The following is a 21,079-nucleotide window of genomic DNA, read 5'->3' as shown; positions in this document are numbered from 1 at the left end:
CGCTCACTCGATGCCAGCAAGACCAAGAAGCTGATGATTGAGGAAACTGGATGGGTCAGAGGTGGAGAGGGTCAGCAACTTCAAGTTCCTCATTTCAGAGGACCTGTCCTAAGAGCAATTATAAAGCAGTATGGCAGTGCCTCTACTTCCTCAGGAGTTTGCAACAATTTGGCATGACATCTAAAACTTCGACAAACTTCTATACGTATGTGCTGGTATGACACAGCCTGGTATGGAAACACCAATGCCCTTGAGCAGAAAATCCTATAAAAAGTAGTGGATATGGATCAGCCCATCACGGGTAAAGTCCTCCCCAAAAATTAAGCATACCTTCATCGATTATTCCAACAACCTATGGACTCATTTTCAAGGACTCTTCATCTCATATTCTTGATGTTTATTGCTTATTTATTAGTACTCCTTTTGCTTTCCTTTTGTAATTGCACAGTTTGTTGTCTTTTGTACTCTGCTTGTTTGTCTGTCCTGTTAGGTGCAGTCTTCCATTCATTCCATTGTACTTTGTATTTAGACCAGAAGACTTGAGCAAATTAGACCATTTGACCAACTGAGTTTGCTCTGCTATTTCATCACGGGTGATTTATTATCCCTTTCAGTCTTATTCTCCTGCCTTCTCCCCGACTAATCGAGAGCTTATCAAACTTTTCACCAACTAGGTCTTTCAATATTCGATAAATTTCAATGAGATCCTCCCTCGTGCTTTTCTATCTCCAGTTGGATGGGAAGGGAGAGACGGGAGAATGTCCAGGTCCTGTGGCACCTCATCCCTGATCACTCCCCTCTTCCTGAGGAGAGGGACGGCTCGCTCTATGAACAGACACTCTCTGAGATATTTGGCATCTTCCCTTTTGACCCTCACCAGCTTTTATAGATGCACTATGTCTTCTCAAGGTGCATCACACCTTGGTACGGCAACTGCTCTGCCCGTGACCACAAGAAACTGCAGAGCTGTGGACACAGTTCAGCACATCATGGAGACTGACCTTCCCTCCACAGACTGTCTACACTTCTCACTGCAACGATACAAAGATTCAAGGTACATTATCAACATACATATGCAGTATTCAGTACAACCTCGAGATTCGTCTTTCCACAGACAGCCATAAAACCACGAGACACCATGGAACACCAAGAAAATATCACCTAACGCAAAAAAAAAAGAACAAATCGCGCCAACAGCAAAGTAATGAGTGAGTAACACACAGAATATTAAACATCAAACCACAGAGTCCTTGAAACAGTCTAGGGATATTCAATTGTTCAGTTCAGTTCAGTTTAGCATTGTGTCATTCATTGACTGCAGACCGCAAAACCAGACTGGGAAGTGCCCCGATCAAAACCATGCAAAATAGAAAAGGAGTAACCAGAAAGCACAAACACACATAACATGAACTGCAGAGTCCTCTAAAAACGAGTCCAATCCACAAGCTAAGCCGAGCAAATCCTGCCCAAGTCTAAAGATTTTTGCATCTTCCCCCGGCAGCAGCAAGTGAGAGATGAGTAACAGAGCCGTCTCGGGCTTGTGCTCCACACTAGGCTGCACACTCTGCTCTCAATCACGCCGAATTCCCTCTGAGACAGCAAAAGCACCAGATCGCTCAGTCGGCCCAAATACACATTATCAAAATGTAAATTACAGACTCCAATCGCACATAGATTAATAGTATAAGTATGTTTAGAAGCAGTAGTAGTTTTGTGAATTGCCTGCAGGATGTCACCATTAGTCGCGTTAGTTCTTGACACCACCTTGTTTAAACAACCAGCATTATCGAAGACCCCACACGCCCCGAACATTCTCTCTTCTCGCCTCTCCCATCACGCAGAATATACAAAAGCCTGAAAGCTTGTACCACCATGTTCAGGAACAGCTTCTACCCCGCTATTATAGGACATCTGAACGGTTTCCTAATTTCAAAGTACATTTATTATCGAAGTATGTATACATCGTACAACCTTCATATTCGTCTCCTTACAGGCAGCCACAAAACAAGCAACTGAAAAGAACCCATTAAAAAAACATCCATCACCCGATGTGCAGAGAGAGAAAGAGTAAAAAACATGCAAACAATCAAACTAACCAAACAGCACGGCCTGTATGACAAGATGGACTTCTGCCCTCGGATGTTACCTCACTGTCACTTTGGTCCTTAACGTCTGCCTGCTCTGCCCTTTCTCTGTAGTTTCAGCATGTTATTCTGCATCCTGTTAGTGTTTTACCTTGATACCTGATGGTTTTTATTATTGTGATCTGTATCTCATTGTGTTTCTTGTGCTGTATCGGATCCAGAGTAACCATTATTTCATTCTCCTCTACTCGTGCATACTGGAAATGGCATTAGACAATCCTGAATTGTATCACTGCACTGAGCTGATGAAATAATCCCCATGGATGGCATGCAAAATAAAGATTTTCACTGTGACAACGATAAACCACTTTGCAGTACGATCGTTTCTACACACACTGCTGGAGAAACTCAGCCACTCAGGCAGGTTGAATAAACAGCTGAAACGTTCAGGTTCTGAATCTGAACCTGAACTCAGAGACACTGCCTGGCCTGCTGAGATCCTCCAGCATTTCCAGCATCTGAAGAATCTTGTGTTTATAAGAGGGAAGGAAGCTGTTTGACCCTTTGCCAGCAATTATTTTCCCATAACCCTGTGTTTTTTTAACTACCAAAACCACAAGTGCATCAGCTTCCACCACCCTTTCAGGCGGGGGGTTCCAGATCACAACCAGTCCATTCCTTGGGTTAGAATCGTGGCTTAATGATCATGAGGTCCCGATGAAGCATCTCGACCCAAAACCTCGAGTGTTTACTCCCCTCCATTGATGCTACCTGACCCTCCGACAATGTTCCTCCAACATTTTTTGTGTGTGTTCCTCCAGATTTCCAGCATCTGCAGAATCTCTCGTGTTGACCTAAGTTTTGCAGTTTAAATCTGGACAGCATTTTGCATTTTCAGTGGGATCCCTCTCTACCTTCTAAAGTCCAAAGAATCCTCTCCTCCCATGGCAGTGCCCCACCCAAGGAACAGCCCGGCTAAAAACTCCCTCTCTGCTACTGCATTCTCAGCATACTTCAGGTGTGGCCATACCAGTTCCAGTAAACTAATAAACCATCCTTGCTTCTCCACTCAAAACCTCTGGAATTCTGGCCAAACACTATCTGCCTCCCTAATTTCCTGCGCACCCACTTGCTGGCTTTCAGTCCTCGCAGTTTAATGATCAGTTGGGTCATACTGGTGCACAGTTCTAGTCACCACACTGCAGGAATGAGCTGGAGAGAAAGCAGAAAAAATTCATAGCTCTGTTGCCAGGTTTGGAGAGCACAGATGAAGGGTCTCAGCCCAAAACTATGACTGTTTATTCCCCACCATAGATGCTGAATGATCTGCTGATTTCCTCCTGCATCTTGTGTGTTGCGCTGGAGAGCTAATGTTAAAAGTTCAAAGACAATTTATTATCAGAGTACATATACGTCACCATATACAACTCTGAGATTCATTTTCTTACGGGCCTTCACAGTAGATACATAGAAACACAAAAGATTTACTGAAAAACCACACACAAGATGGACAACCAATGTGCAACAGAAAACAAACTGTGCAAATAAAAAGAAACAAAATATATCAAGAACATGAGATAGAGTCCAAAGTGTTCTGAGTGCTGAACAGACCTGATGGAAATGAGGTGCAGAGTTAACCATTCCCCCTCCCCCCGAGAACTATGAACTATTGCTGTTGCTATGCTGCTAATGAGAGAGAGAGATGAAGCACAGAGGTAGGTATATCTGCTACAGATAAGAGAGAGAGACACACAATTGATTTATGTATTATGGCTTCTTCCTGGATTGTTTACCTTTCGCTGCAAGGACGTTACCTTGCTTGTTAACATTTCTGAGGAGACAGCAGGAGTGGCCTAGTTTGATGGACATTGTCATTTTGAGTTGATGGATGACTGATACCCCGTCAGTGGGGATAAAAAACAGGTGTGGGGAGACACCCCTCAGACACACCAGAGGACTCTGACTGAGTGTTGTGCACCCACAGGAAGGTGGGGGCTTCGAGGACTGAATCAGGAGATCGGTCACAAAGCTCACAGTGTGATGGCAGGACCGGTGGGGGCTTGTGTGTGTCCACTCATGCCAGAGTGACGAGTCCACCACAGAAGAATGGTCTGGCTGAGGACGGAGGGGTCATAACCGAATGACCACAACGGTACAACGGAATCAGAACACAACAGAAGGTTTGCTAGCTGCAGCTGTTCAATCTCTTGTTCGCTCTCTCTCTCTCTCTCTCCAACAACTTACAATACAACAACCGCAACTACCTCAGCACACATGAACTGAACTCTATATTCTCTTATGACAATTCATTTACCCCTAGACATTGATAGAGCTTGTTTATTATTATTGATTATTATTCCTACACTTCTATGTTTATTATTGCTAACCTGTTTTATATGTATATTTGCATTTTTGATATTGTGTTGCTTAGTTTACTAATAAACACCTTTAGTTTTCGGTACCACCAGACTCCAGCGGATTCTTCTATTTTCTGATGGTCTGTAAACCTTGTTACGGGGTACGTAACAATAGGTTGTGGAAACAGTTCAGTGGTGGGGAGAGTGAAGGTGAATGAAGTTTTCCCCTCTGCTTCAGTAGCCTGGTGGTTGAGGGGTAATAACTATTCCTGAGCCTGGTGGTGTGAGACCTGGATAACTAGCATAGAGTAAAACAGCCCAAAAACAAGCCCTTCAACAAGGTTCAAAAACAGTTATTACCCCTCAACCATCAGGATCTTGAACCAAATGGGATAACCTCACTCAGCTTCATTCACCCCCTCACTGAACTTATTTATTTTCTTTTTGGTTTTGTACATTTTCCGTTTGTCAATTTCTGTCATATGTGGTTTTTCATTGATTCTATTGTGTTTCTTTATATTTACTATGAATGCCCGCAAGAAAGTAAAGCTCAGGGTTGTAACTGTTGGTAGGTATTGTGGGCAGGATTTCAGATGAGAGGGCATACAGGAGTGAGTGGTGTCACAGCAACAACCCTGCACTCAACATCAGTAAGTCTGCTCAGGATTGAAGTAAGCTCCATCAGGAAGGAGGTTCAGAAGCCTGAACGATTCAGGAACAGCTTCTTCTCCTCTGCCATCTGATCTCCGAATGGGCATTGAACCCATGAACACCACCTCACACACACAGTGTTATTCACAGTTATTCTTCTCTATGTTGATTACATTGTAGTGCTGCAACAAAGTCAAATTCCATGACATATGCCAGTGATATTAAACCTGATTCTAAATGGTGGCATATTCAGTATGTACTTTGATAATAAATTTACTCTGAAATTTGAACTCTGTTTCTCTAAGACCCTTTCTACATCGATGCTTCCCAATCTGCCATTATTTAAATTATACCTTGCCTTGCATTTTTTTGCTAAGTGGTGCCTTCACGTTAATCTCTATTATACTGCATTTATCCTGTATTTTCCCCAGTCAACTTGTCAAAAGTCACCTCTGTGTGTCCTTCCCACAACTCAGAATTTTGCCCAGCTTGGCAAACTTAGAAAAGTCATATCCAAATCCTTGAAGTGATCAGCTGAGATGCAAACACTGATCCCCTGCATATCCTGCTCGTCAGTACCTGTCACCACAAAGAAAGCCCACTTCATCCCATTTCCTGCTTCCTGTCTGTTCTGGGTGGTAGCTACTTCTGACCAACCCCATTGGCCATGAAAAACACATTCAAAAGTTTAGTAATTCTTCCTTTACCTCCATTAAAAAGGCAGGAACTTTCCCCCCTTACCTAATGTGTTAGCCAGTTAGGACAATGGATTCTTGATTGATTTACTTCGGATCAGCGCCGAGCACGACCTTCTGGCCCAACATGCTGCACTGCCCAGCGACCCACCCACTGAACCCTCGCCTCATCACAGAACTATTTACAATGACCAATTACCCTACTAACTCGCAAGTCTTTAGACTATGGGAAGAAACTGCAGCACCTGGAGGAGAACCACACAGTCACAAAAAAGGATGTACAAACTCCTTACAGACTGCACTGGAATTGAACTCTGATGCCCAGAGCTGTAATAGTGTCGTGCTAATCGCTACGCCACTGCGGCATCCCCAAAGAAAAAATGTAAATTGGCTTGTTATTGAGTTATAGAACAGAAAGTGATGGGGGAGAGAGATCTGTCCATTTGTACGAGTTCCCCAGTGGGTTCCAGTGCAGAAAGTGATTGGAGGGGTGCAATCTGTCCATTTGTACTGAGTTACAGTGATTCCAGTGCAGAATGTGATGGGGGGGGGGTTGCAATCTGTCCATTTGTACTGAGTTACAGTGATTCCAGTGCAGAATGTGATGGGGGGGGTGAAATCTGTCCATTTGTACTGAGTTCCAGTGCAGAATGTGATGGGGGGGGGGGTGAAATCTGTCCATTTGTACTGAGTTCCAGTGATTCCAGTGCAGAAAGTGATGGGGGAGGAGAGATCTGTCCATTTGTACTGAATTCCCCAGTGAGCCCCAGTGAGTTCCAGTGCAGAAAGCGATGGGTGAGAGGAGGCGTAGGGAAGGGAGATCTGTCCAATTTAGAAATCAGTCCTGGGTGGGGCGGCAGAGGTGTTAACAACCTCCATCTGAAGGGGCAGAGGGGAAAGGGATTTATTGTGTCACAGTTATGGATGAGCGGTGCATTGGCATGGCAGTGAGAGGCGTGCCTTGAGGGCTGAGGGATCTATGCCAGTATTACAGTGAGGGGTCAGGCGATGCACCAGATGGCAGACAATTGGCAAGATAATATAGAGGCAGTGAAGGGGTTGTGGAGATGGAAATGTTTTTCAGCAGTGTCATTTACTTGAAGTTGAAATTCCCAAGCTGTTCTGTTCAATCAGGACACAAGCCCATGTTTCTGAGTGTTCAGCAGACACTCTCCAGTCACCGTATCCACAGGTACTTCCATTACATCTCCCTCCCACCCCCCAGGATGGAAAACGGTCATAATTGAGTACTTTTTCTGATGTGGAACACTCGGAGAATGTACATCTGTAATTTATTATAACCTTGGAATGGGAGAAATGCAACCATATGAGCACCAAAACTCACAGGCACAGTCAGGAAACCAACGAGACTCTCAATTTCCAAGTCCTGTACGAGGCCAAGAACATTCTTCCGACGAATATTTAAACAAATTACTATGGCTTGGTCGAGCTCCCTGCGATATGTATTAACTGAAAATACATTGATCAGCAGGGAAATATTGGAAACATTTCTAGTGACACAAGAGATTCTGCAGATGTTGGAAATCCAGAACCACACTCACACAAAATGCTGGAGGAACTCAGCAGGTGAGGTAGCATCGATGGAAATGAATGACCAGTCGACATTTCGGGCTGAGACCCTTCATCAGGACTGGAAAGGAAGTGGGAAGATGCCAGAAAAAGGTGGGGGGAGGTGACAGAGTATTAGCTTGAAGGTGATGGGTGAATCAGGTGGGCAGAGGAGGGGAAACGAAGTAAGAAGCTGGGAGGTGATAGGTGGAAAAGGGCTGGAGAAAAAGGAATCTGAAAGCAGACAGAAGAGGCAAGAGGGCAGAATGGGGAATTGAAGAAAAGGGAAGGGGGGAGAAAGAGAGTGAAAAAATTCCCAGAAGCCAGAGAAATTGATGTTCATGCCATCAGGTTGGAGGCATTTTTAGGAATCTTGATCTCACCACAAATGGAATTAATCCATGACAATCACATAGGAACAATGCACATTTTTTCCCTCTGAGACAGAGGCTATTTGGCCCACTGCATCTGTTCTAGTCAACAATGGTTTCAACTACCCACCAGGCCTAAGTTCAAGGACATTCATGCACATAAGAATGGTTCATGAAAATCATAGTACAGCAAGCGCCTTACCCATGACAGCAAGACACTGCAGAGAGTCGTGGGCGCAGCTCAGCACATCACAGGAACTCTCCATGGACCCTGTCTACACTACTCAAAGTAAGTTCATTATCAAAGAACATACGTCAGCACGTACAGCCCCAAGATTCATTGCCTTGCTGGTATATTCAATAGATCTATCATAGGATCAACAGAAGATCACACCAACTAGTGAACAAAAGACAACTAACTGGGCAAATCAAAAATCAAAATAATAAGTAAATAAACAATAAATATCAAGAATTATAGTAATTCTATTTAAGTTGCTAATAGTAATATTTTATGTATTATATTGTTCTGCTGCTGCAAAATCAGAAATATTATAATGTTTGTCAGTGGTAATAGAAACATAGAAAACCTACAGCCCTTCGACCCACAAAGCTGTGCCAAACATGTCCTTACCTTAGAAATTACCTAGGGTTACCCATAGCCCTCTTTTACTGAGCTCCAATGTAAATGGTTCAATGTAAATTATACACGGTAAACGGTAGTGCATTGAGGAATGCAGTAGAACAGAGTGATCTCGGAATAATGGTGCATAGTCCCCTGAAGGAGGAATCTCGTGTGGATAGGGTGGTGAAGAAAGCTTTTGGTATGTTGGCCTTTATAAATCAGAGCATTGAGTATAGGAGTTGAGATGTAATGTTAAAATTGTACAAGGCATTGGTAAGGTCAAATTGGAGTTTTTTGTATAGTTCTGGTCACCGAATTATAGGAAAGATGTCAACAAAATAGAGAAAGTACAGAGGAGATTTACTAGAATGCTACCTGGGTTTCAGCACCTAAATTACAGAGAAAGGTTGAACAAGTTAGGTCTTTATTCTTTGGAGCATAGAAGGTTAAGGGGGGACTTGATAGAGGTATTTAAAATTGTGAGGGGGATAGATAGAGTTGACGTTGATAGGCTTTTTCCATTGAGAGTAGGGGAGATTCAAACAAGAGGACATGAGTTGAGAGTTAAGGGGCAAATGTTTAGGGGTAACATGAGGGGGAACTTCTTTACTCAGAGTGGTAGCCGTGTGGAATGAGCTTCCAGTAGAAGTGGTAGAGGCAGGTTCGATTTTGTCATTAAAAAATTGGATAGGTATATAGACAGGAAAGGAATGAAGGGTTATGGGCTGAGTGCGGGTAGGTGGGACTAGATGGGAGTAAGTATTCGGCATGGAGCGGACTAGAAGGGCCAAGATGGCCTGTTTCCAAGCTGTAATTGTTATACGGTTATTATTATATGGCTATTAACACAAGATGACAAGTCCTTGAAATAAAGTCCACAGGTTGTGGGAACATTTCAATGATGAGGCAGGTGAAGTTGAGTGATCTTATCCTCTTTGACTCAAAAGCCTGATGGTTGAGGAGTAATAATTATTCCTGAACCTGGTGGTGTGGGTCCTGAGGCTCCTGTAACCTTGGGTAAAGTTGCAGATCATAGAACATTACAGCACAGTACAGACCCTTCAGCCCACAATGTTGTGCTGAGGTTTTAACCAATTTTAAGATCAATCTAACTATTTCCCCCACATACCCCTCCATTTCTCTACCACCCATGCATCTGTCTAAGAGTCTTTTAATTACCGCTCTGTGCAAAAATCGTACCTCTGATATCGCCCCTATACTTTACTCCAATCACCTTCAAATGCCATGTCACATTATCTATTCCCACTCTGGGAAAAAGGAACTGGCTGTCCACTCTATCAATGAATAAAAGTTAAATTGCACTAACATTTATGACAACTGGCAATTGCATTGTACAAATGAAATTTATTACATACCAGGGTCGAGATTTGTTTCCCAGTGCTAAGCGAGAGAGTAGAACATAGAACATTACAGCACAGCACAAGTTCTTCAGCCCCAATGTTGTATCGAGATTTTAGCCTATTCCAAGGTCAATCTAACCCCTCCATCCTACGTAACCCTCAATCTGTCTATAATTCATGTGGCAATTCAAGAGCCTCTTAAATGTCCCTAATTTATCTGCCTCAACCACCACTCCTGGCAGGGCTTTCCACACACTTAATGCTCTCCGTGTAAAAAAATTACCTCTGACATCTATATAACCATATAACAATCACAGCACGGAAACAGGCCATCTCGTCCCTCCTAGTCCGTGCCAAACTCTTAATCTCACCTAGTCCCACCTACCCGCACTCAGCCCATAACCCTCCACTCCTTTCCTGTCCATATACCTATCCAATTTTACCTTAAATGACACAACTGAACTGGCCTCTACTACTTCTACAGGAAGCTCATTCCACACAGCTATCACTCTCAGAGTAAAGAAATACCCCCTCGTGTTTCTCTTAAACTTCTGCCCCCTAACTCTCAAATCATGTCCTCTCGTTTGAATCTCCCCTACTCTCAATGGAAACAGCCTATTCACGTCAACTCTATCTATCCCTCTCAAAATCCGCCCTCAACCTTCTACGCTCCAATGAATAGAGACCTAACTTGTTCAACCTTTCTCTGTAACTTAAGTGCTGAAACCCAGGTAACATCCTAGTAAATCGTCTCTGCACTCTCTCTAATTTATTGATATCTTTCCTATAATTCGGTGACCAGAACTGCACGCAATATTCCAAATTTGGCCTTACCAATGCCTTGTACAATTTTAACATTACATCCCAATTTCTGTACTCAATGCTTTGATTTATAAAGGCCAGCATTCCAAAAGCCTCCTAAAATTTCTTCCAATCACCTTTACATTATGCCCAATTATATTGGAAAGAGGGCTATCCACTCGATCTATGCCTCTTAGCATCTCGTACACTTCTATCAAGTCACCTCCTATCCTTCCTCATTACAAAGAGCAAAGCTCTAGCTCACTCAATCCATTCTCCTAAGACATGCTCTCAAACCCAGACAGCACCCTGCTCAGTCTCCTGTGCACCCACGGCTCAATAGGCCAGAAAGACCTCTTCCGTGTTGCATCTCTAAATAAAATAAAAAGTAATAAATAAAGCTGGCCCAGTATGGATGGGCTGAAAGGCCTCAGTCTGTGTGGTGATAGCACAATTCAGCAGTTGAGCAGGTAAAGGATGCGCTATATTGTCAAGAGGTGCATCTATATTTCAGCAGGGTCCAAACCGAGGCAGGAATGTCAGAATCAATTAATCTATTCAGCCTGTGCTTTTCTGCAGAGTCACGGCACATCAAGAGGGCTCTTTGTGCTGTCTCTCCTGTGGACCATGGAGAGCATTCTAACAGTTTGCATCACTGTCTGGCCACTGCACAGGATTGGAAAAAGCTGCAGGAAGTTGTAAACTCAGCCAGCTCCATCAAGGGCTCTAGACTCCCCAGCATCCAGGACATCTTCAAAAGGTGATGCCTCGAGAAGCAGAATCCATTGTGAAGGACCCTCATCACCCAGGACATGCCCTCTTCTCATTATTACCATCAGGGAGGAGGCACAGCAGCTTGAAGACCCACTCTTTTTGTTTCAGGAACAGCTCCTTCCCCTACACCATCAGCTTTCTGAATGGATAATGAACTCACGAACCCTACTTCACTAATTTTTTCTGGCTTTTTCAACAACATATATATTTCTTATTGTAATCTATAGTTTCTGCAATTATGTATTGCACTGTACTACTGCTGTAAAGCAACAGAATTCATGTTAAATTCCAGTGATATTAAACCTGACTCTGATCCCTGCTGCTGACTGACAGGTTTAAAATTACTCTGTTCACCATAGCTGGCATGGGGGAGGTTTGCTGTTACATCAGATGCTCACAGTAACGATTTGCAACATTGCCATGGCAACCCATATACAAAATTCCTTTATCCTTAAACTGACTTGTACGTTAGATAAACCACAAATGCCTAGAGTCATCTCACCTTCTCAAAGTTCTAACATTTGTCCTCAAAGCGCATACACGTCACTCCCGACACTCACCTTCTTGAGGGCTTTCTCAATAAAACACACACAACACAATAGAGTAATTGAGAGACTGTGACCAACAGGATGACCAAACAACCAGTGTGCAAATACCAACTACAAAGAAATGAACAAGACCATAACAACAAATATTAGAAGATGGGATGAAGAGTCCTTGGAAACCGATACTAGTATTGAGGTGAGGGGTGAGGTTCTCCCGTCTGGTTCAGGAGCCTGGTGGTTAAGGGGTAATAACTATTCCTCAATCTGATGGTGCGAGTCCTGAAGCTCCTGTACCTCCTCCCTGATGGCAGCAACGAGAAGTGAGCATCTCCCCTAGACCCTGCTCCTCAGCAGCACACCACCCCACATGCTAATTTTAATGTCTTTTTACTGTACACCACTGCGAGGAACGTATTTCATAACATTTCTCAGTGACAATAAACCTGATTCTGTCACTGTATAACAATGGTTTCCAGTGCAGGTAGCTTGTGAAATGCCCCTGTTCCCCAATCAATCTTGCAGGGATTACAATGACCATGTCTCAGTTTTTCCACACACTTCCCCCACCAGTGTGACACATCCTTTCTTGTACACTCAGCATTCTACACAGACATGCAGATACTATTCTTCGCTCAGCACCATTGCTCCTTCCACCACAACAGGCAGGGCTTCCCGGTGACCACCCATTTCCACATGTCAGCTCCTGCCACAATGAGGCCATTTTAATTCTATCTCCCATTCCGACATGTCAGTCCATGGTCTCCTTTACTGCCACAATGAGGCCACCCTCAGGCTGGAGGAGCTGCACTTCAGATTCTGTCTGGGTAGCCTCTAAACTGACCGCACAAACAGACTTCTCCAACTTCGCGTAATCTTCCCCCGCTCACCTTCTCCCTTTTTACCAGTCCCCATTCTGGCTCCCCCCTCACCACGTCTCTTCTCAACTGTACATCACCTCCCTCTGGTGCCCCTCCTCCTTCCATGGTCCATGCTCCTCTCATCAGATTCCCCCTTCATCAGCCCTTTACCTTTTCCATGATTCACCTCCCAACTTCCCACTATATTCCTCCCCACCCTCTCCTGCCAGGTTATTCTACTTCCCCTTCCCCCGCATTTTTACTCCGGCATCTTCGCCCTTCCTTTCCCGTGCTGGTAAAGGGTCGTGGCGCGAAACATTGACAGTTTACTTTTCCATCGATGCTGCTGGACCTGCTGAATCAAAGAAACATAGAAAATAGGTGCAGGATTAGGCCATTCGGCCCTTTGAGCCTGCACCACCATTCAGTATGATCATGGCTGATCATCCAACTCAGAACCCTGTACCTGCTTTCTCTCCATACCCCCGATCCCTTTAGCCACAAGGGCCATATCTAACTTCCTCTTAAATATAGCCAATGAACCGGCCTCAACTGTTTCCTGTGGCAGAGAATTCCACAGATTCACCACTCTCTGTGTGAAGAAGTCTTTCCTCATCTCAGTCCCAAAAGGCTTCGCCTTTATCCTTAAACTATGACCCCTCGTTCTGGACTTCCCCAGCATCGGAAACAATCTTCCTGCATCTAGCCTGTCCAATCCCTTTAGAATTTTATACGTTTCAATAAGATCTCCCCTCAATCTTCTAAATTCTAGTGAGTATAAGCCTAGTCGATCCAGTCTTTCTTCATATGAAAGTCCTGCCATCCCAGGAATCAAGCTGGTGAACCTTCTTTGTACTCCCACTATGGCAAGAATGTCTTTCCTCAGATTAGGGGACCAAAACTGCACATAATATAGGTGCGGTCTCACCAAGGCCTTGTACAACTGTAGTAGAACCTCCCTGTTCCTGTACTCAAATCCTTTTGCTATGAATGCCAACATACCATTTGCCTTTTTCACCGCCTGCTGTACCTGCATGCCTACCTTCAATGACTGGATTTCCAGCATCTGCAGAATCTTTGGGGTTTATAATCTAGATTCTACAGATATGATTAAGCAACAGCACCCATCTGATATGCATCCTGGTGCATCACAGCACAAAATCTCTTCTGATCTTCACGCTCATTAATATCAACCATGAGTTTTGTAAATGGAGGGATATCCATTGGGAGAATGAGGGAGGGTCACACCATTGGAGGGGTGATCTGTTGGGACAGTGAGGAAGGGTCACACCATTGGAGGGTGATCCATTGGGGGAGTTGTCACACCGTTGGAGGGTGATCCATTGGGAGAGTGAGGGAGGGTCACCGTTGGAGGGTGATCCATTCGGACAGTGAGGAAGGGTCACACCGTTGGAGGGATGATCCATTGGAAGAGTGAGGGAGGGTCACACCGTTGGAGGGATGATCCATTGGGAGAGTGAGGGAGGGTCACACCGTTGGAGGGTGATCCATTGGGAGAGTGAGGGAGGGTCACACCATTGGAGGGATGATCCATTGGGAGAGTGAGGGAGGGTCACACCGTTGGAGGGTGATCCATTGGGAGAGTGAGGGAGGGTCACACCATTGGAGGGTGATCCATTCGGACAGTGAGGAAGGGTTACACCGTTGGAGGGATGATCCATTGGGAGAGTGAGGGAGGGTCACACCGTTGGAGGGATGATCCATTCGGACAGTGAGGAAGGGTCACACCATTGGAGGGTGATCCATTGGGAGAGTGAGGGAGGGTCACGCCGTTGGAGGGTGATCCATTGGGAGAGTGAGGGAGGGTCACGCCGTTGGAGGGTGATCCATTGGGGGAGTTGTCACACCATTGGAGGGTGATCCATTGTGGGAGTTGTCACACCATTGGAGGGTGATCCATTGGGAGAGTGAGGGAGGGTCACGCCGTTGGAGGGTGATCCATTGGGGGAGTTGTCACACCGTTGGAGGGTGATCCATTCGGAGAGTGAGGGAGGGTCACACCATTGGAGGGTGAGCCATTGGGAGAGTGAGGGAGGGTCACACCATTGGAGGGTGATCCATTGTGGGAGTTGTCACACCATTGGAGGGTGATCCATTGGGAGAGTGAGGGAGGGTCACACCATTGGAGGGTGATCCATTTGGAGAATGAGGGAGGGTCACGCCATTGGAGGGTGATCCATTGGGGGAGTTGTCACACCGTTGGAGGGTGATCCATTGGGAGAGTGAGGGAGGGTCACACCATTGGAGGGTGAGCCATTGGGAGAGTTGTCACACCATTGGAGGGTGATCCATTCGGAGACTGAGGGAGGGTCACACCGTTGGAGGGTGATCCATTGGGGGAGTTGTCACACCATTGGAGGGGTGATCCATTGGGAGAGTGAGGGAGGGTCACACCATTGGAGGGGTGATCCATTCGGAGAGTGAGGGAGGGTCACACCATTGGAGGGGTGATCCATTTGGAGACTGAGGGAGGGTCACACCGTTGGAGGGGTGATCCATTGGGAGAGTGAGGGAGGGTCACACCATTGGAGGGTGATCCATTCGGAGAGTGAGTGAGGGTCACACTGTTGGAGGGTGATCCATTGGGAGAGTTGTCACACCATTGGAGGGGTGATCCATTCGGAGAGTGAGTGAGGGTCACACCATTGGAGGGTGATCCATTGGGAGACTGAGGGAGGGTCACACCGTTGGAGGGTGATCCATTGGGGGAGTTGTCACACCATTGGAGGGGTGATCCATTCGGAGAGTGAGGGAGGGTCACACCATTGGAGGGGTGATCCATTTGGAGACTGAGGGAGGGTCACACCGTTGGAGGGTGATCCATTGGGAGAATGAGGGAGGGTCACACCGTTGGAGGGTGATCCATTGGGAGAATCACACTATGGGAGAGGTGGTGTTGAAGGAGGCATACTCTGAAAGGTGTGGTACTGAGGGAGAGCTGCACTGTGGGAGGGGCACTACTGAGGAAGGGTCACTCAAATCCAAGTACAAATTGGCCTCATGGGTCCTCTGAGATAACTAGCAAGAGAAAGTTCGAATACGATACAAGTCTTCCTTGCATGTTATGTCCATGTTGCATGAGTAACTAGAGTTCACATTTACATAGAACATAAAAAAACCGACAGCACAATACAGGCTCTTCAGCCCACAAAGCTGTGCCAAACATGTCCTTACCTTAGAAATTACCTAGGGTTACCCATAGCCCTCTATTTTTCTAAGCTCCATGTACCTATCCAGCAGTCTCTTAAAAGACCCTATCGTATCCGCCTCCACCACCATCGCCGGCAGCCCATTCCACACACTCACCACTCTCTGTGTAAAAAACGTACCCCTGACCATCTCCTCTGTACCTCCTTCCAAGCACCTTAAAACTGTGCCCTCTTGCGCTAGCCACTTCAGCCCTGGGAAAAAGACTCTGACTATCCAAACGATCAATAACTCAATCGAGGAACATATTTTGTGTTTTTAAATCTTCCACAAGTAATCCATGTAATTTTGAAAGCCTTCATTAAGGCTTTCATCAACTTGTACACCTCTATCAGGTCCCCAATCCAGGCAATGTCCTCGCAAACCTGCTCTGCACTCTTTCTAGGGTTTCCACATCCTTCGTGTAGTGAGGCGAACAGAACTGAGCACAATACTCCAAGTGGGGTCTGTTCAAGGTCCTATATAGCTGCAACATTACCTCTCAGCTCCTAAACTCAATCCTATGATTGATGAAGGCCAATGCACCATATGCTTTCTTAGTTAATTATTCATTGCTCCCTCTCCCACCCCCAATCCCATCCCAACATGAATCACAATGGGTGGATATGAAACTGAGGCTTTGTAAGGCATCGGTTAGACCGCACTTGGAGTACAGTGAGCAGGTCTGGGCCTTCTATCTGGGAAAGAATGTGCTGGGATTGGAGACAGTCCAGAGGAGGATCATGAGAATGATCCCTGGATTGAGTGCATGAGGAACATTTGATGGCTCTGTGCCTGTACTCATTGGAACTGAAGTCGAAGGAATCTTATTAAAACCTATTGAATACTGAAAGGTCTAGGTAGAGTGGACGTGGAGAGGATGTTTCCTATAGTAGGGGAGTCTAGGAGCAGAGCACACAGACTCAGAATAGAGGGATGTCCATTTAGAACAGAGATGAGGGGGAAATTCTTATAGCCAGAGATTAGAGAAGCTGTGGAATGCATTGCCACAGATGGCTGTGAAGACCAAGTCATTGGATATACTTAAATTGGAGGTTGATAAGGTCTTGCCGAAGGGTTTCGGCCCGAAACATCGATTATATTCTTTTCCTGGATACTGCCTGGCCCGCTGAATTCCTCCAGCATTTAGTGTGTGTTGCTTGGATTTCCAGCATCTGCAGATTTTTTCCTGCTTGTGGAGGTTGATAGGTTCTTGATTAGTCAGGATATCCAAGGTTACAGGGAGGAGGCAGGAGAATGGGATTGTGAGGGATAATAAATCCGCTATGATGGAATGGCAGAGCAGACTCGATGGGCTGAATGGCCTAATTCTGCTCCTGTACCTTATAGTTTTCTGATCTGAGCCAAAACTCCAGCAGTGATTAGAATACACCAGCAATAACATTTCAATGCAACATTATTGAAAGGTGCTCCCAGAAATGAGCACAAGGCTTATGGGCTATTTTAGCAGTGAAAAAAACATTGAAATGCCTTGAAAACCTCTGCTCGAACATCTGGTTGGCATCACTAACCTCTGTTACTGGGCAGTATCAGAAAGAATTCTATTTTGCTCTGTTCTTGAACAGAGAAAGCCTGTTTGTGAAGGGGAATTGCAGCCAGTACAGATCAGTCACAGTGAATCTGAGCATCCAAGTAGGTTAGAGAGAGCCGGTGACTAACTCCTGCTAATTCCCTCTGCTTTAGCATCTTATCGATCAATCCCTTCTTCATTAAAACAGGAGCACGGTGAAAACCAGCGTCGGATCTGCAATCGGACAAAAATGGGCGCCATGGTAGGGCAGTGGTTACTGTGACACTATTACAGATCCAGCTCTTCTGCTGTTCCAAAGTTCAATCCTGGAACCATCTGTAAGGGGTTTCCTCACAGAATGCATAGATTTTCCCCAGATGCTCCGGTTTCCTCCCAGAGCCCAAAGGCTTACGGGTATTGTAAATTGTTCTATGATTAGGTTAGGGTTAATCTGATTTGGTTGCAGTTGCTAGGGCAACATGGCTTGAATGGCCAGAAGGGCCTACTGTGCTCTGTACCACTAAACAAATGAAGAAAAACTCACTGTAGAGAGTAGAATAATGGTGAATATCATCAAACATACACTCAGTGGCCACTTTAATAGGTACTTGACTCTGGACTCCTGCTCGTTAATGCCAATATTTAACCTGGCAGCAACTCAATGCATAAGAGCATGCAGACATGGTTAAGAGGTTCAGTTGTTGTTCAGACCAAACATCAGATTGGGAAGATCTAAGTGACTGACTGTGGAGTAATTGTTGGTGTCAGATGGGGTGGTTTGAGTATCTCAGAAACTGCTGATCTCATGCAACAGTCTCTGGAGTTTACAGAGAATGGTGTGAGAAACAAAAATGATCCAGTGAACGGCAGTTCTGTGGACAAAAACGCCTTGTTAATGAGAGAGGAGAACGGCCAGACTGGTTGAAGCTGACAGGAAGAGGACAGTAACTCAAATGCCCACACATTACAACAGTGGTGTGCAGAAGAGCATCTCTGAACACACAACACGTTGAGCCTTGAAGTGGATGGGCTACAGCAGCATAAGACTACACCAGTACCTAATAAAGTACCCACTGAGTACATTCTCTTACCTTCTCCCTGTAACCTTTGATGCCCTGACTAATCAACAACCTATCAATCTCCATTTTAAATGCACCCAAAGACTTGCCCCCATCACCGAGTGTGACAATGGACTGCACAGATTCACCACCTTCTGGCCATACTGGTGGGCGACCCGGTAGCATAGCAGTTCACACAAGGCTTCACAGTAGCCAGCTGTAAGGTCGGGGTTCAATTCCCGCTGCTGTCTGTAAGGAGTTGGTACGTTCTCTCCATGACCACGTGGGTTTCCTCTGGATGCTCTGCTTTCCTCCCACATTCCAAAGACGAAGGAGTAGGTAGCTTTGACCACGTTACGGTGTGACTGGAACCATGGCAACACTTGCAGGCTGCACCAGCACGTCCTGGAACTGTGTTGGTCATTGACCCAAATGATGCGTTTCACTGCATGTTTTAATGTTTCCGAATAGAGCCCTTTTATCAGCTGCTGGAATGGTGGAATGATGGGGGGGTGCACAGTAGCGTAGTGGTTAGCAAAATTCTTTACAGTATGGGCAACCCGGTTTCAATTGCTGCTGCCGCCTGTGAGCAGTTTGTATGTTCTCCCCGTGACAGTTATTACCCCTCAGCCATCAGGCTCTCGTACTGGAGTGAATAATGTCACTCACCACAACACTGAACCGATTCCACAACCTACACACTCACTCTCAGGGACTCCACAACTCTCATCCTCAGTATTATTTTATTCGCACAATCTGCCTTCGTTTGCACATCGTTTGTTGTCAGTCTTCATTTAGGGGCAGCTTTTCATAAATTCCATTGTATTTCCTTATGTTCCTGTTCATGTCATAGAAAATTTATTATCAAATTCATTATAAGGCATTTGTAAAATTTTATCAAAGTAATTTATAATTTGATGGTAAATTTGACTTGGCCTTTGTCAGAGAGCATACCAGCACCGCACTCATTGTTCTTCTGCACACAACAGCAAACTCATTGTAATGCGGCACACTGCTGCAGGACGGTGACACTGCTGCAGGACGGTGACACTGCTGCAGGATGCCGTCTTCAGCCATCAGACCAGGTCACGTGCACAACGTTCGAGTGATGCCTCAGCGTGGTTGTAACGGTGACAGTAAGTACGATCATGGATAAGGAAGAGGTAGCAGCTTCCCCTCCACGGAGTGTCCACACTCCCTTTGCCACGGTCTCGACCTCCCCTCCACGAACGGTCTACACACCCATTGCCTCGGTCTCGACCTCCCCTCCACAAACGGTCTACACACCCATTGCCTCGGTCTCGACCTCCCCTCCACGAACGGTCTACACACCCATTGCCTCGGTCTCGACCTCCCCTCCATGAACAGTCTACACTCCCATTGCCACGGTCTCGACCTCCCCTCCACGAACAGTCTCCACTCCCATTGCCTCGGTCTCGATCTCCCCTCCACGAACGGTCCACACTCCCTTTGCCACGGTCTCGACCTCCCCTCCACGAACAGTCTCCACTCCCATTGCCTCGGTCTCGATCTCCCCTCCACGAACGGTCTACACCCCCATTGCTTCGGTCTCGACCTCCCCTCCACGAACGGTCTACACACCCATTGCCTCGGTCTCGACCTCCCCTCCACGAACGGTCTACACACCCATTGCCTCGGTCTCGACCTCCCCTCCACGAACGGTCTACACACCCATTGCCTCGGTCTCGACCTCCCCTCCACGAACGGTCTACACACCCATTGCCTCGGTCTCGACCTCCCCTCCACGAACAGTCTCCACTCCCATTGCCTCGGTCTCGACCTCCCCTCCATGAACGGTCCACACTCCCTTTGCCACGGTCTCGACCTCCCCTCCACGAACAGTCTCCACTCCCATTGCCTCGGTCTCGACCTCCCCTCCACGAACGGTCTACACACCCATTGCCTCGGTCTCGACCTCCCCTCCACGAACGGTCTACACACCCATTGCCTCGGTCTCGACCTCCCCTCCATGAACAGTCTACACTCCCATTGCCACGGTCTCGACCTCCCCTCCACGAACAGTCTCCACTCCCATTGCCTCGGTCTCGATCTCCCCTCCACGAACGGTCCACACTCCCTTTGCCACGGTCTCGACCTCCCCTCCACGAACAGTCTCCACTCCCATTGCCTCGGTCTCGATCTCCCCTCCACGAACGGTCTACACCCCCATTGCCTCGGTCTCGACCTCCCCTCCATGAATGGTCTACACACCCATTGCCTCGGACTCGACCTCCCCTCCACGAACAGTCTCCACTCCCATTGCCTCGGTCTCGATCTCCCCTCCATGAACGGTCTCCACTCCCATTGCCTCGGTCTCGATCTCCCCTCCATGAATGGTCTACACACCCATTGCCTCGGACTCGACCTCCCCTCCACGAACAGTCTCCACTCCCATTGCCTCGGTCTCCACTCCCATTGCCTCGGTCTCGATCTCCCCTCCATGAATGGTCTACACTCCCATTGCCTCGGTCTCGACCTCCCCTCCATGAACGGTCTCCACTCCCATTGCCTCGGTCTCGACCTCCCCTCCACGAACGGTCTCCACTCCCATTGCCTCGGTCTCGACCTCCCCTCC

The 21,079-nt window shown here is 46.4% G+C and overlaps 1 protein-coding gene across 3 annotated transcripts in view; it reads right to left on the bottom strand.

The window, feature by feature from the left end:
- Positions 1–21,079, bottom strand: part of ddah1 (dimethylarginine dimethylaminohydrolase 1) — a 121,580-nt gene that overhangs the window by 71,880 nt on the left and 28,621 nt on the right. The window lies entirely within an intron of this gene.

This window comes from Hypanus sabinus, chromosome 11 (assembly GCF_030144855.1).
Source record: "Hypanus sabinus isolate sHypSab1 chromosome 11, sHypSab1.hap1, whole genome shotgun sequence".
Taxonomy (NCBI): domain Eukaryota; kingdom Metazoa; phylum Chordata; class Chondrichthyes; order Myliobatiformes; family Dasyatidae; genus Hypanus; species Hypanus sabinus.
Note: the sequence above shows the minus strand (reverse complement) of the source record. Positions and strands in the feature narration are given on the sequence as shown.